This window comes from Bos indicus x Bos taurus, chromosome 28 (assembly GCF_003369695.1).
Source record: "Bos indicus x Bos taurus breed Angus x Brahman F1 hybrid chromosome 28, Bos_hybrid_MaternalHap_v2.0, whole genome shotgun sequence".
Lineage (NCBI taxonomy): Eukaryota > Metazoa > Chordata > Mammalia > Artiodactyla > Bovidae > Bos > Bos indicus x Bos taurus.
Window position 1 is genome coordinate 43,513,228 of NC_040103.1, and position 16,150 is coordinate 43,529,377.

The window sequence follows — 16,150 nt, forward strand, 5'->3', positions numbered from 1 at the left end:
TAGTACATGGGACTTACGGGTAGAGGGTGGTTTTTGCTTTTGTTTTTAACAGACTTTAGTTTTAAGAGCAGTTTTCTTTCAGTTCATACTAAGATTCAGAAAAAGGTCTAGGAATGTCCCATATACCCCTCCCAACAGGCACAGCTCCCCCATGTCAACCTCACTGGGTGGGTTTTTTCCCCTACTTTCTTTCCCCCACTCCTAAATTGTCAGATTGTCTGTAACGAGAAAAATAAATTCTATTAGGAAGGAAGGAAATACAAGAGGAAGTGAGGGCAGAAGGAAAGGCGAGAAGGAGCCCTCACCCCAAAGGGAGAGTGCAGATGGCTTCTCAGCCCTTTCGATTTCCAATACACCTTTTAATTGCACGAGCTGTTGGAATTCCTCACCATTTTAAGGTTGTGGCATCATTTCCCCTTTCCACATACTGCTCACAGACCATTTTAATGCTTTCTCATCCCCGAAACCACTCCTCAAACACCAAATTCAAGCCAGTCCCTGATGGATGCCTCCTCAGCTCATTCTCTGCCTCCTTGCGCCTTAGGCAACTTTTCCTAGAGAAGCTGAGCTCCCCGCGACCTGGGCAGAGATTCTCTGGCTTTACCACATGCACACACACACAGATCTCCCTGGTGATGGCGAAAATACGACCTGCAGTCCCCGCCTCCTGCCAGCATGGAGTGAAATGCTGAGCCCGGGTGGGGGTCAGGCCCAGGTGTGCATGTCAGGGCCTCCAGTACCCAGAGCTGTACAAGCACAGGCACTGAAGGATGAGCGGACGCCTCTGTAAGCCCATTTTCTGGCACTCTTTGAACTTTAAATTGAGACTAGATTTTTCCAGGCAGTGATGGTGGAGTTGAAGTGTTAGTCACTCAGTCGTGTTCAACTCTTTGCAGCCCCCTGGACTGTAACCCGCCAGGCTTCTCTGTCCATGGAATTTTCCAGGCAAGAACAATGGAGTGGACATCCATTCCCTTCTCCAGAGGATCTTCCTGACTCAGGGATCAAACCCGGGTCTCCTGTATTGCAGGCAGATTCTTCACCACCTGGGCCACCAGGGAAGCCCTTGGTCATAGAAGGTCATGTAGCAGGTGCCAGGTATACATTTACAGAGGTGTCTCATTGGTTGGCCCCTTAGTGCTTTTATTCATTTATTTACTCTTTCACTCTACAAATAATGCTCAGGCACAGAGTCCAGGTAGAATCCAGAGAGCCCAGCCTACAGGCTCTCTCTTGGCCAGCTCACGACCCAGCAAGTCCTTTTAGGGAGAAGCGGCCCAGCGTGGGGAAAGACAGAGGAAGATGGAAAGGGGAGCCAGGGAGACAAGAAGCCCGGACTTTCCAGGCTGTTCTGGAGCAGTGGGACTGAACAGATGGAGGAAGCTCCCTGTGGGACCTTGTCCGGGGACTGACTTCCAGGAGGCCTGAGGCTGTGTTTGCTTCCCTTGGCAGCCCCCATGCTAGCTCGGAGACCCAGCCTCAGTTGGCTTGTGACCTGGCCCAGTGCGTGTGTGTAAGTGCTCAGTCGCTTCAATCGTGTCTGACCTTTGCGACCCCATGGACTACAGCCTGCCAGGCTCCTCTGTCCATGAAATTCTCCAGTCAAGATTATGGAGTGGGTTACCATGCTCTCCTCCAGGGGATCTTCCTGACCCAGGGATTGAACCAGTGTCTCCTGCATTGCAGTCAGATTCTTCACCCAGTGAGCCACCTGGGAAGCCCTGACCTGTGAGAGCAGGGGCTAATTTTACAGGAAGTACAAAAGAAAAACATAGTCTGGGCCTGGGGGTGAGTTACAAATGCAGAGGAAGTTGCCCACACCTATTGCCCCAGGGGCCCCAAGAGGAGGCCACAGCTCTGCTTACCCTTGGGTTCTGAGATGCCTCGTTTGGGGTGGACAGCTCCTCTGCACGCACACCCATCTCTTCTCTAAGCCAGCGATGGATTGTTTTCATTTCATTCCAATTGAACTGCGAGACTAAACTGGGCCCAATTTCTGATCAGCGTCATTTCTCTCAGGCTTGCTCAGGGAAGACAAAATCCATTAAACTTCTGCCTGCTCCCCTATGAGAAGCGCTGAGCTCCCCATGGCAGCAAGATGGCAGCTCTGGAGGAGAGAGACTCATTTTATGTGGATCAGTGACTGGCTTATTGTAGGTGCTTAATAAATATTCAATCATAACAATCTTAATTACTGGATTACATCATGTCTGTCTTAGGGTAGGATATAAATAAATAATGCCATAATAATAATGAGGCTCTAAAGGAGGGCTGCTCGGTTTGAGTTCCCACTTAGACGCAGGCGGTTTTAATAAATTTGGGAGGATTTCATATTTCATGAAGACATATCTGCTCACAGCAGGTAAATGTTCCTGAAGATAAGCCTTATTTAGTATTAATGCTGGCAGAACACTTGCTAGTTTACATGCTCTTCAAGGTTTAATTCAGCTCAACGTGACACCCAGTTCTCTGAGTGTTTGAGGGTGCCCAGTGGCAAGGAGGTTGATGGGCAGGGTGTTCAGGGTCCGGCCCCCCAGATGGCTTTTGGGGAAACATTGAGATGTGTTAGCCATCCCTCTCCAGCACACCCTAAGCCATCCCCTGCTCAGAATGGAGTTGCAAACAGTCCTGGCAGGTATGAAAATGAAGAAGTTAGCTAGTGGCCAGCAGGAGGGCACATGCCTCGTCTGCAGGGGCAGCCCCGCACATCCCGCCACCCAGTGGCGCCCGACCTTCCGTTTGAAAAGGAGTCAGAGATGCCACTGTCCCACCCCGCCTCCCAAATCTCCCAGGCTTTAAAGGCTGCTACCCAATCCAAGTGACTTTAGAGCAAAAGCCCCCTGCAGCCTTTGGGGCCCCTCTGCCCATGGGCTGCACTAGGTGACCCTGGGTCTGGAGCTGAGAGTGAGGGTGTGCAAGGAACGGTGTGTGCTGGTTCCTCCAAGAAGGCCAGGAGACAGCCAGAAAGCCCCTGGCAGGCTTGTTGGGTGCCCTAGATCTGACCCCAGCTCTGTTATCTGCTGCACTCACCATTTGCCTTTCACAAGTCCCCAGGATCCCGCTCCCTCTGCAAGAAAGCGGGACATGATGAGGCTGCCTCCAGAGCCCTCCTCTAAGGGCCGCATGGAGAGCCAATGCCCCGTAAACAGTAGGATAGCCCTCCGCATGCCATTCACACCAACAGAACTCCAACTAGTAGACGCCCGTTTGTGTGTGTGTGTGTGTGTGCTGAGTCGCTCAGTCACGTCCAACTCTTTGCAACCCCATGGGCTGCCAGGCACCTCTGTCCATGGAGATGCTCCAGGCAAGAATACCCATGAAGTTGTGCAAAAACCTCACAGCTCTCTGAATTTGGGCTGCTGGAAGCTTCTGGAAGCAGTAGTAGTCTTGGAGGGTTGAGACCCAAATGCCAGGTAGTGAACCTGGAGCGGACATGGTGACTTGCAGAACTGCTCATCTCAGAGCATACAGTCTGGCTCAGTCCCAGCCTCCCAAGGCACCTGAGCCAGCTCCGGTCCCACCATGGGTATCTGCTTCCCCTACTCTTCTCTAAAACTGGACAGGACGATGTGAGAGGACCACCTGTGGAGGAGCTGAGGATGGGCAGGGGTCTTGACACCTTGCATTCCCCAAAAGGAAGCCAGAGCTCTGATGGGATTACAGGTACAAGAGCTGGGCAGCCCCCGTGGTTGTGAGCATGCCCTCCTCACTCTGAGGGCCCGAGGTGACCCTCTGCAGCAATGCCTAGAAAGGGTCCTTAACATGTGCAAGGGTCCAGAAGCAGCTTTTACCCCAGAAACAGTTATCACCTCACAGCACCAGCCACTGGAGAGTGACCTCCCCAGCCCTTGGGAGAAAGTAGACAGCTCTGGGCTTTCTAGAGAAACTGCCCCTGCACGGGGATATTTTTAGCTCCACCACCCCATACATCCATTCCAGGGGTGTTAACGTCACCAGTGAAATTAACCATCCACCTTGGCCAGGCAAAGGTGGCTCCAGCCGGGGGTGTGGGGCGGGGGAACGGAAAGTGTCTCACTAAAACTCTGGACTCAGGTTTCCCTGCAAGTTGGTCCGACCATAATCTCTTGTCAAAAGTAGTAACAGGTTTTCTTCACCCTGTGGCAAATCATCTCAATGAAAAATACACCATCATTTAAAAGAAAATAAAAGGAAAAATCAACACATGCACGTATTCTGCTGACAAAGCAATATTTGTTGGTTTTAGGCATCATTTTACCTATCGCTTGGCTATATATTATTTGAGAACTTTTTCCCCTGTAACTACATTTTTACAGTTTTAAAGTTTTTTCCCATGAATATATACACATTTTTACATTAATTATATAAACTCCATCTTTCTTGATTACTTAATGGAAACATGGAACCATCTGAAGTTGCTCAGCTGTGTCCAACTCTTTGCAACTCCAAGGACAGTAACCTACCAGGATCCTCTGTCCATGAGATTTTCCAGGCAAGAGCACTGGAGAGGGTTGCCATTTCCTTCTCCAGGGCATCTTCCCAACCCAGGGATCAAACCCGAGTCTCTGGAATTGCAGGCAGACGCTTTACCATCTGAGCCACCAGGGAAGCGATTGATTACTTAATACTCTTCCATAAATATTTTCTTCTATTTTAAATGTGTTAATGTTTAAGTCTAGCCTTAGCCAATCAAACTCTAAAATTGGGCATTTGGCTGTTTCTGATGCTTTGTGTACCTGCCAATATTTGTAGAGCTGTTGGCCTCGCTAAAGCCACTTTATATCAGATAACCCTAAGTGAGGTTACCAGACAGACTGGAGTCTGAGGGACCGGCCAGGCAGGCCCAGGTGCCACCTCCTCGGCCACGTGGCTCTAGGACAGTCTCAGGTCTCGCCCTGGCTCCCGCGGAGCCTGCCAGCGTCCTCCGGCTCCCTGCTGTGTCTCTCCTCTTCACAGGAGCTCCCACCTCCCCCTCGGTTCACTCTGACCTTCTCATTCTCTCCTTCCTGCCCCAGGGAATTTCCTATTTTCTTAAAATTATGGAACATTTCAAATGTATACACAAGTTCAGAAGACAGTGTAACAAATACCCAACCCCAAAAATCTTGCTTCATATACTCCAACTCATTTCTCCATGCACTGCATTACTCAGAAATAAGTCCCAGATGTCACATCATTTCATTCTTAAGTATTAGCGTGCATGCGTGCTAAGTCACTTCAGTCATATCCAACTCTTTGCAACGCTATGGACTGTCGCCTGCCAGGCTCCTCTGTCTGTGGGATTCTCCAGGCAAGAATACTGGGATGGGTTGCCACGCCCTCCTCGAGGGGATCTTCATGACCAAGGGATCAAACGCGCATCTCTTAGCATCTCTTGCGTCTTCTGCATTGGAAGGCGAGCACTTTACCACTAGTGCTACCTGGGAAGTATTAACGTGGATCTTGCTAAATAATAAAGCTGCTTTTTTCAAATACCGTTTTCATGTCTGAAACATTAGCAGTAATTCCTGAATGACATCAAATACCCAGGAAGCATTCAGATTACCCAAGTGTCTTATAAATGTTTGCTATGGAGGGTGTGTTAGAACCAAGATCCAAAGAGCGTCTGTGCATGGCACTTAATCCCTGTGTCTCTCAGGTGTCTTATAATCATGGCTTCCACCTACTTTGATTTCAATGGCTTATTTGTTAAAGAAATTGGTCGCTTGCCCCCTGGAGTTTTCCATACCCTGGATTTTGCTGATTACTTCCTCATGGCATCATTTAACCGTTTCCGCTGTCCCTGTTATTCCTATAATCCGGTAGTTAAATCCAGAGGTAGAGACTTGTTCTGATTTAGGCTTGTTTTTGTTTGGCAAGAACACATCATGGGTGTTGTGTGTTTATATAGGAGTCCCTCAGGGATCATTGTCTTGATCGTTATTTGTCAGGGGTTTGAAAAATGATAATCTTCTAGTTCTACCCTTCCTTCTTTATTGGGGCTCCCCAGGTGGCACCAGCGGTAAAGAATCTGCCTGCCAGTGCAGGAGATGCAAGAGACAAGGGTTCAATCCCTGGGTCGGGAAGATCCCCTGGAGCAGGAAATGGCAACCCCCTCTTCTTCACTCGTCACTTGGCTCTTTGGACTATTGGGTATCGTTCACACAGGAAAGTCAGGTGAGGCACTCGGCCCTGTTCACCTTTTCAGAAGGATGAACCTGCTCTCTCCATCCTCCAAGAGGACCATGGAGGGTTGTATGAGTTATTCGGGTTTTGATTTGGGGTTTTTTTCAGTATCATTATGAGCTCATGAGTTCAAACATGCTCAGTGTTTCGATCTACCCCGGCTTCTATTTGTACTAATGTAACCTGCTCCATCTGTCGCTGTGGGAACCTCTTCAGTTGACTCCGCAGTTATTTTGATATCATCCCAGCCATCTTTCTGAGCCTGCCTGCTTTGGTGTGACCAGAGGTTTCAGACTCTTCTTACACATTTTCTGTTAAGAGAATGTGTGTCCTTTTTAATGAGCTATCTTCAGAGACAGAAATGTTGGTAAAGAGGAGAGTCATTGCTCTGATGTTGGTTATTATTTTTAGGCCTTTTAAGAAATGCTTTTCATTTTTTAAGAGAAACTATATCTTGATTTCACACTTTTGCATATTTGATTTTATAGAATTTATATTGATATCAAATAAACATTACCAAGTTTTACTTACCATTTTGCTTTTATATTTGCAGCTCTTTTCTCTAACACTAAAAAATGACCTTGTTTTCTCATGACACTAACATACTTCCTAATTTGCTTTATCTACATCTATCTATATTTCTGAGAACAATTTAAGATTTTACTTTACAGTTGATTTTATGTTCAGGTATACCCTCCTTATGAATGTTAAAACAAACTAATGTAGTTTAAAACCATTTGAAATAATTCCCCTTAGCAAAATTATGCCCCCTACACATTAGATTCATTTTGCTCTTAATTTCTCAAGACTGCCTGTTTTAACTTTCTGGTTTAGTTTACTTCGGTCTTTAGGTAAGGTATGCGCGCGGCTGTACACGGAATCCACCAAACAAGGCAGACTCAGACACCTAGCTCCTCCTCTCATTTGCACACCTGTGCCCTCCTGTCCCCCGAGGTACCCATTTCAGTTTAGGGTTTATTCTTAAATTGTTTTCCTTTAATATAAGCAAATACATATAAATGCACATACATATTCTCTCCTGTTTGGGTAAATGGTAGCACACTTTTTTAAATTTATTTATTTTAATTGGAGGCTAATTACAATATTGTAGTGGTTTTTGCCATACATTGCCATGAATCAGCCATGGATGTACATGTGTTCCCCATCCTGAACCCTGCTCCCACCTCCCTCCCCACCCCATCCCTCAGGGTCATCCCAGTGCACCAGCCCCGAGCACCCTGTCTCATGCATCAAACCTAGACTGGCAATTTGTTTCACATATGATAATATACATGTTTCAGTGCTATTCTCTCTAATTATCCCACCCTTGCCTTCTCCCACAGAGTCCAAAAGACTGTTCTATACATCTGTGTAATTTGGGGCAAGGGATTTCTCCTCTTTGACCTTGTTCTCCATCTGGAAAGAGAAAGGCATGGCTTCCTCCCAGGGTGATTGTGAGGATCAAAATACACACCCTATACAAGACAGCTAACGATCCTAACAGTATATTCTATTAAAGCCAAAATATTCAAAGTATCACCATTTCAGCGTCATCAAGATCACCAATGTCACCATCATCAATGCAATATTCAATACAGAATACTACTAAGAAGATATTTTGTGGGTTTTTGGTACTAAGTCTTTGAAGTGCAGTGTATATTTTACACTGACAGCATTGCTCAGTTCAGACCAGCTAGGTTTCAAGCGCTCATTAGCCACATGTGGTTGGTGGTGACTGAAGTGATGGAGGGGCTCAGGTTTGGCACACCATGGCCCAAATCCACCTGCCCCTGTTTTTGCACAGCCCTGTGAGCTAAGAGTGAGCTTCCCAGGCGGTGCCAGTGGTAAAGAACCACCATGACAAAGGAGCCTGGTGGGCTACAAGTCACAGGCTCTAGTAGCAGTAGTGAGCTGAGAGTGGATTTTATGTATCTAAAGAGGAGAGAGAACCAAAACCAGAATATTCTGTGATATGTGAAAATGACATGAAATTCAAATCTCCATGTCCATAAATAATGTTTGATTGGAATGCAACCCCACCTCTTCATCTACAAAGCGTCTCTAACTGGTTTTCATGGCTGAGTAGAGCACTAACGCGGAGAAGGCAATGGCACCCCACTCCAGTACTCTTGCCTGGAAAATCCCATGGACAGAGGGGCCTCGTGGGCTGAAGTCCATGGGGTCGCTAGGAGTCAGACACGACTGAACGACTTCGCTTTCACTTTTCACTTTCATGCATTGGAGAAGGAAAAATCCACTCCAGGGTTCTTGCCTGGAGAATCCCAGGGATGGGGGAGCCTGGTGGGCTGCTGTCTCTGGGGTCGCACAGAGTTGGACACGACTGAAGCAACTTAGCAGCAGCAGCAGAGAGCTAACAAAGGCGGTCTGATCCACAGGCTAAAAACATATACTCTCTAGCCTTTTACAGAAAAAGTTTGTCAGCATGTGCTCCAGAAGCACAGCTGGAGCACAGCTCCTGACCCCTCACACTCCTCCTGACCCATTTCCAGGTCCCTCCTAGTGGCCAACCTCTCAGCTGGTCACCGTGATTTTGTTAGTGTTTGGTCGTATTTTAATAAAGTGGATTTACTTCATTTCTCAGGACAGGTTCTGTTTTTTTCTTTTAAATCTTTTATTGCAAAGTCCTAAGCCAAGAGTCCCAAAGCAAAGTCCTCAAAGAGAGCTCCCAGACCATGTATCCCTCAGCTGACTTTGACAGCCACCAATCTGGCCCCCGGTTTGTCAGACAGGGGGAGCATCTCTAAGGAAGGGTCTTCAGTGACCTGGGCCAGCGGCCTGTTTTCCAGCCACGAGTTGCAAACAGGGCCCCCCAATTAAATCCAGCCCTTCTGAGCTGGGCACCATTATCATGCCCCATCCCTTCACAAAGCCACTAACTCTGAGTTCCTGGTAAGGAGATCCATCTGATGAAAGGGTCTGAAGGTGAGAAGTGTCCTGCTGCCGTGACACCCCATTCTGCCATCAGCCCTGAGGACACCCTTTCACTGTGCTGACACTCAGGTACAGAATCCCACAGTTAACAAAACAAATCAGTAGCCAAGGAGATGCCCTGGCCAGACTTTACTCTCTCCCCCAGAGGGAGGCAAGCAGGACAGGTGGATGGAAGGAAGCCGTGTTCCCTGCGCTTAGGCTTAAAGAGTGATTCGCTAGAGCGGCTAGGATGGCTGCAAGGGACCTAGTGTCTAGACAGGTCAGAGGACAAACCCTCTTCTGCGTCCTCAGAGCCAAGCTTAGTCATGTGGCATCCAGGACCTCTGCAAGCCTCAGTTTTCTCATCTGGAAAGAGGGCGTGTGAACAGTCATCACAGACAGGGAGAAAAAAAGATGCCAGACAGTGCCTGCCACACAATGGGTGCTCAGCAAATAGAGGTTCCCCCGTCTTATCTTTCCCCAACCCTCCAGCAGGGAGCAATTCGCAGTGAAGGAACAAAATGGTGCTGGGCCCCAAGACAGAGTACAGCGGGAGGCTCATTTGCATAAGGGCTCAGAATGGTGCAGGCCACGGAGTAAAGGTTTTCTGTGTGCACCAACAGTACTATTGTGTTGTTATACGTATGATTATTAAGCTTTGCGAAAGCACCAACTTCCTGGAGACATTTATGGAAACAACTCATAAAGAAGACTGAGCACTGGTAAAGAGAGCTCAGACAAGCTGTTCAGCACAACCACATCTCGAGAGCGGAGGATCAGGGGAGCTGCCTCACATTATGTGCGGAGATGTGAACTTCAAACACCCAGAAGTGGAAACTGGCCTGAAGGACCCATTCCACATTGCCCTCCTTACCAGCTTCTCAATGTTTCTAATTAGTACAGATGAAGAACAGAGCAGATCTGTCCCCAGGTTAAGTTAGCAGCATCACGCACGTCCAGACGGGAGTGAGGCCATTTCCACCCATGCTGTCAGGCAACCAGGCAGCTCCCACGATGCTCCAGAGGTTCTGCGCAGAGTCGGAGCCAGTGAAGGCACCGCAAGGAGTGGACACCATAGCACGCCGCCTGAGGACAGCTTTATTTATGCTCTTGCAGAATGTACAAGCAGGTCTTGTTTTTCTGGATGATCAGGGAGCCGGCTCACATAGCGTTCGTGATTCTACATTTAGAATTGTGTCTTCATTCACATTCTTTCCACGCAGCTCACAGCTCCTGGACTGGGAGAGAGTGGCCACTTTGCCTGGGCCCGTCCCCTGAAAAGATGCCAGCTCCGGCTCACGCAGACCCCACGCTCTTGGTGGAGCTTGGGCTGAGTCGTCTGGCTGTGTTTTGTGCTTGAGGTGGTCCACACCGCTGCCCCACCAGGAGTGAGCCAGACATGGGGTCTCTGGGACGAGACAGCTGGAGGCACATTTTGGGGGAAATCAGATTCTACCGTGGTCAGCTATGGTCAGCCTAGCTGGATTGGGTCCCAGGCCAAACTCGGAGAGCTCCTGCTCCCAGGACAGGCTTTTGCCACATCAACTGCGTTTTATTGTTCTCTCTCGACCCCTCCTGCTGATGTCATTGACAGAGCTGCCAGCCACTGCCCTGCCCCCAAATGTTCCCTGAACCATCCTTACGGTTCTCTTTTCCCAATCAGCCACTCCAAGCAAACACCATCAGCACCTGCCACACAGCAAAGCTCACCACTTCTAGGATCCTAAACCAGACATGAGGTCATGTTCTCCACCTGTGAAGAATTAAAAGTAAGCTGGGGAAGAAACGTTCTGAGGAGCGGGAGGAAAGTAAGGGGCCCTGTTGAATGGTTTCAGCTCAGGTTACTCATTCCTCAAAACAAACTCCTCCTTAAAATGGGATTTAGAAATACAACTTTTCCTAAAATCCAGAACAAAATGATTTGGGGCAAAAGCAGATAGCATACAAACTGGCTGTATATTTGTTCCAATGTATAATTGTAGGGGGTGGGGGGTGGATTTAAAAAACTAGAGCATCAAATCCAGGATTTCTCAGGTATTGCTGTTGACTCCAAAGCTCTGTTTTTTAAAAAATAAGTCAATCTGAATGCTCTTTACCGAAAGATAAGTAAACGATGGTACAGATGGTTGAAGATGTGGCAAAAATCAGGGAAAAAAATAACAAGTGAATGCCTACCATTTGAGAAGCTTTGTAATATAGAAGCATGTCTGTATGAGCTTATCTGATCTTCAACCCCACAGAGCGCAGGCAATCTGTCCATCTTAGAGATGAGTAAATTGAGGCACAGAGAGGCTAAGTGATTTGGCGGAAATACAAGGGGCTGGGGCTCTAAATCCCATTTATTGTTTGGATTGTTTTGTTTTGTTTTGTTTAATGCTGGTTGATCTCTCAAATCGATTCTTTTTATCTGCCAGGTTGGCTAGCATTGATTTTGACACTCAGGGGAGGTAAGTGGGGTGGGTAGAATCAAGGGGTTCACTTTGGGTGTCCCTCAAACCATCTCTGAGTGCTGATCAGTGAGCAGGAGTCCCCACAGACAGGACCTCCAAAGACAAGTTTAGAGGCTCCCAGGAGGAGGAAGGGCTGGATCGTCCTTTCGTTGGAGGTCTTGACCACTCCATCTGCAGGGCCACGAGGAGCTGTTCTTTGTGACTCGTTTGAACTGAAGTGCATAGACCCGTCTCCCTGGGATTCTGCTACTGGTAGGTTCGAGGCTGGAGGTGGTGCCAGGCCTTGAGTTAGGGCTGAGACTGAGGTCGCTGGCTGTGAGTAATCCACCGGGGCAGGCAGGGCAGTCCACAAATAGATTCAGAGGTACAGTGCAACACAGACTTCCAAAGGCTTTGGGCATCCACAAAGCAGGACACCAGTCTGAGACCAGGCACTTCGGCCTTCCCAGGCCCCAAGGAAGGGGAGTGTGAGAAAGGATCTTGAAAAAAAGAAAGAAATTCCTACATTAAAACTCTTGTGCTCTCCCAGGGTCAGCTTGGGGGGAGGTAAATAGAACACCCAGGAACTGGCATGGTGTGAGCAAAGGCAGGGGGTTGGAAAAGGTCTGGGGGGTCTGTGGGCAGTTTGGGGAACAGGTGACCTCAGGCCAAGATAGGAAGTGGCCATGGGAAGGCAGACATAAGCCCACCTCAGGGCTGTGAGAGGCCTGCCCTCCAGAGATGAGGAAGGGAGCTCTAACCTGGCACCTGGGCCTTGCCCACAACCACATCTGTCATGGCCAGGCTCACCCAGTGGGCACTTACCTTACCTGTTCTCTGATTATTTCATATCCTTCAGCAACTCTCATCCTGAAACCCCAGGCTAGCCTTCCCCCAGCCTGCAGCCAGGCATGTTATTTTGCTCCAAAAGCACAGCCCAGGACGGTTCCTGCCTCGAGGAATGCAGGCTGCGGTCCTCCGAGCCGATGATGAAACGGGCTATTTCTGCCCCGGGGCATCAGCAGGCCTCTGGGCTCTGGTTCCAAGGCACACACCACAGTGTTTATAATGTTTCCCTAAACAAATGTTTTCCTTTGCATCTTGGGAGATTTTTATTCAAATCTCAGCACTAGAACAGTATTAAAAATCAATCTGAATAGAAGTTGGAATCCTGGGTTAGGATCCGGCTAAGAGGCAAGCAATTTCTCACTCCCCAAGTTATCTATTACCCGTGGCCGATCTGGATGTAAAAATAGCTGCTGAGGCTGTTTGTTTAATCTGACTGTTACATGACACCACGCGGGTGTTGCAGTGGGGACTGTTTGCCTCTTCCCCACCAAGAACACCATTTGGTTTCCCCCGGCTGGGTCTCTATTTAGGTACGCTTCCCCAACTTCCAGTGTCTGGCCAGCTTCTGGTCACTGATTTTCCTCAGGTGGGCAGGTTTGTGAACATTAAGAGATCTGGGTCTTGCATCCATTCCCCTCTATCTCTGGGCAGTCTGGCTGACAAGGGAAGAAATTTTGGCTGCTGGGCAAAGCCAGGCTGCTGGAAGAGTCAGGGTCCTGTCCGGTTCCTGGGAGGCCCGGAGAACAAGCAGCACGACTTGCGGAGAGCAGAAGGTAGGGTCAGATGCCGGTCTGGTTCCCTCGCAGAGGCTGGGAGGCACGAGCTCCCACGGGCCGCAGGGGTGTGCGCTCTGGGCCGGCGGGGCTGGGAGGCTGCCCGCCCATGTCAGGGAGCTGTGCAGGGCGCTGTGAGTGGCCAGGGCCATGTCGGGGCTGAGTTTCTCCGTGTGCTGCGTGTGCCGTGGCGACGGACTGCCGTCTGGACTGTGAGGAAGCAGAGGGTATGGTATAGACGGGTGTGACCTGGTCCTTCCGTGCATCTGTCAGGACACGCTGCTCCCACATGGCTGAGTGGGCACGAGTCTTGGGTGTGTCCAGGGCGCTATGGTGTCAAACGGGTGCGACCTTACAGGTTCTAGGGTGGGAGCCTGGCTCTCTTGTGTCCCCCACTGCGGGGTCAGGCGGGAGCCTACTGGTAATAAAGAGGACACTTGGTCCTCAGGGCCTCATGGCCCGTGGACTCCGAGCGCACGTGTGGCTTCAGCAGGGAAAGCCCCCCAGGCTGCATGTTCTTCCACACCCAGGGGTCCCCAACCAGACAGGTGGGCTGGCCTGAATCTACCATCGTATCTTTTCTCCCTCATGGAGAATTGATCCTTAAGAAGAACAAAATTGAATACGTGTGTAAAGTTAAATAGACCTTAAGAAGTTATTAACCTTAAGAAATTAAGAAGGATTTTTAACACCCCCATGGATATATTGATAATGCAGAGGGCTATGCATGGTGGATGAGGGACTATATGAGAAATCTCTGTAGTATAAATTTTGCTGAGAACCTAAAACTGCCCTAGAAAATAAAGGCCATTTTTAAAAAGACTGAATTATGAATCATTTCTTTCAACATATCTAGTCCAATTATAACAAACAATATTTGCAGTAATATTTTTTAAAACCCAAAATATAAGAGTCCTGGAGAGTAGATTAACAAATGTTTGTGTTAAACGAGGTCTAATTTTCCAGTATTTGTGCTCCCTTTACTACAGCGGTTGGTAAACCAAGGCTGTGGGCTGGGCACCTGGTTTTACAAATAAAGTTTTATTGGCACGCAGCCATACTCGTTCATTTACATAATGTCTTTGGCTGATGCCCACAACTGCCCCAGGCTGTGTGGCCAGAAAAAACTAAACCTTTACTACGCAGCCCTTTACAGAAAATGCTTGCTGACCCCCGTTGTACCACTCCTTAAGACGGATTGTTTTCGTTCACACACAAACAGCAGTAAGCATCCCAGCTTGTCCAGTCTGTGAGCTGGACCCTGCAGAAGCAATGACTCGCTCTGGAGCTCCTTGCCCCTCCACTGGGCTCGTCTTTCCAGTCTAGCTGGTGCAGGAAATGCTCAGCTTGCCCCTGGGAGAATTAGCTTTGCTGTGGAATAAGGCCTAGGTTGAGCAGGGCAGATTGTGCTTATCGGGATGGTTTATAAATAGACACGTCCGGGTGAGCCAGGTCCAGCCTGCATCTGCCCCCTGGTCTTTGAGAGGGGAACAATTGTGCCTGCTCGCTGGTGACCAGAAGCTCATTGGGGTGGGAGTGACCATAGCCTGCTGGGAGGACAGGGGCTGATGGAATGCTGGGTCCTAACAGTATAGGAACCTGGATCCCCTGGGAGCCCAGGAGACAAAGGTGTGCAGATGAGGCGAGGGAAGGCCCGGTGGCCCCGAGGCCCCTGAGGAAGAGTATGTCCACCCTGATGTCTTTTCCCTGGGACTCCAGCAAGTGATTTGGTGTTTTTTGCCTTTTGCTCCTGACCCTAAGGAAGCACAGGAGACCCTTACAGAAAGGGGAAGCCCCACGTCTGGAAATAGCCCTATTCCTCCAGCCTATGCCAGAAATCTCAGTAATTGAAACCAGCCAGCCAACAGAGCCAGGCCTGGGCCATCTTCCTCCTTGGCTTTCAGGCCTTCGCTCCATCTGCCCGGGGTTACTGGAGAGATGAAAAGGGCTTTCAGCGAAGACAGCCTTACGGAGACACAAGTGCTGACGTTTTCCCAACAGGCTACAGTGGTCTTGGTTTTATCTCTGTCTGAGAGTTTAAATCACATTTCAACAGACCCAGCCAATATATAGCCCTATAATGCAATCTCATGTCTCATTTCGTCAGTTGGGAAAACCCAAAACACCTCTTAGTTTCTGCTTGATCCCAGGGGTTGCAGAACATGAGCTGGGGGTATGGGGAAGGAGAGGACAAGACTCATTATAAATGCACAGGTCGAGGCCCGAAAATGGAATGTGTGGAGCACTGCTGAGCTGTGTCACCTCCAATGTAGGTCATCCCCATCATTCTGGAACATTTCCTGGAGGGGGCTGCGCGAGTGAGTACTACGTGGCAGCAATGTCAAGGCTGAGATGGAGTGGGTTCTTGGCTGCCCTCGGTTCCCAGGGCTGAAGAAGGCTTGGTGCGAAGCGCATTCCCTTCTGAGGTGCGGCTGTCAGAGTGTCTACAAATGTGATTCCAAGAGGAGCCAATGGAGCCAACGAACAAATGGCTTTCTCCCCAGGACTTGACAGACCACTCTTTCTCATTGAAGGAGAAAGCAGCCCTTCTGGACCACAGCCCATCAAAGCAGGGAGAGAACCTTCCGCGTAGTCTCCATTCTCAGCTTGGCTCTGAACTCCAGCCCAGAGAAGACACTGCACAGTGAGGGGCCTCTGAACCCATGGAGGTGCCCACGCCTGGCATCAGTAGGAACCCTTGGTTCCTTTGGGTCTCTGCCCCTGGACACTGTTCCCTGGCCTCAGTGAGTCCCTTCTGTCCCTGAGTGGCCCCTTCCCAGGTGGGCTTCAGCTGCTGAGGACTTCAAGGCTGAGTTAAAAGAAGGGTTTCATCTTAGCCACGTCCCATCTTAAAGCCTTTACCTGAAGCTTGATGAGGGAAGAGCGGAGGGGAACCTGAGATTCGCTTGGGCAACCAGTGCTTTCTCTACTCTCTGCCCAGTCTGGAGGTCAGTTTCGTGTCTCTGAGCCCTGCCTGCAATGGCCAGGTCGTGTTAGAGCTGCCGCCGGGCTTGCCCTGGCCTG

At 49.3% G+C, this 16,150-nt stretch overlaps 1 protein-coding gene across 9 annotated transcripts in view; it reads left to right on the forward strand.

Annotated features, from left to right (window-relative positions):
• Nucleotides 1–16,150, forward strand: part of C28H10orf71 (chromosome 28 C10orf71 homolog) — a 51,410-nt gene that overhangs the window by 11,871 nt on the left and 23,389 nt on the right. For 2 of the 9 annotated variants that reach the window (XM_027530706.1, XM_027530713.1), the window contains exon 2: nt 10,739–10,844. The exons of 2 other annotated variants lie outside the window; for them this stretch is intronic. The gene's annotated coding sequence lies outside the window, so the exon portion shown is untranslated. Of the gene's footprint in view, nt 1–8,902; nt 10,845–11,489; nt 11,523–12,806; nt 13,127–16,150 lie in introns of those variants that run through there. 5 more of the 9 variants (XM_027530709.1, XM_027530707.1, XM_027530714.1 and 2 more) reach the window with 5 other exon arrangements.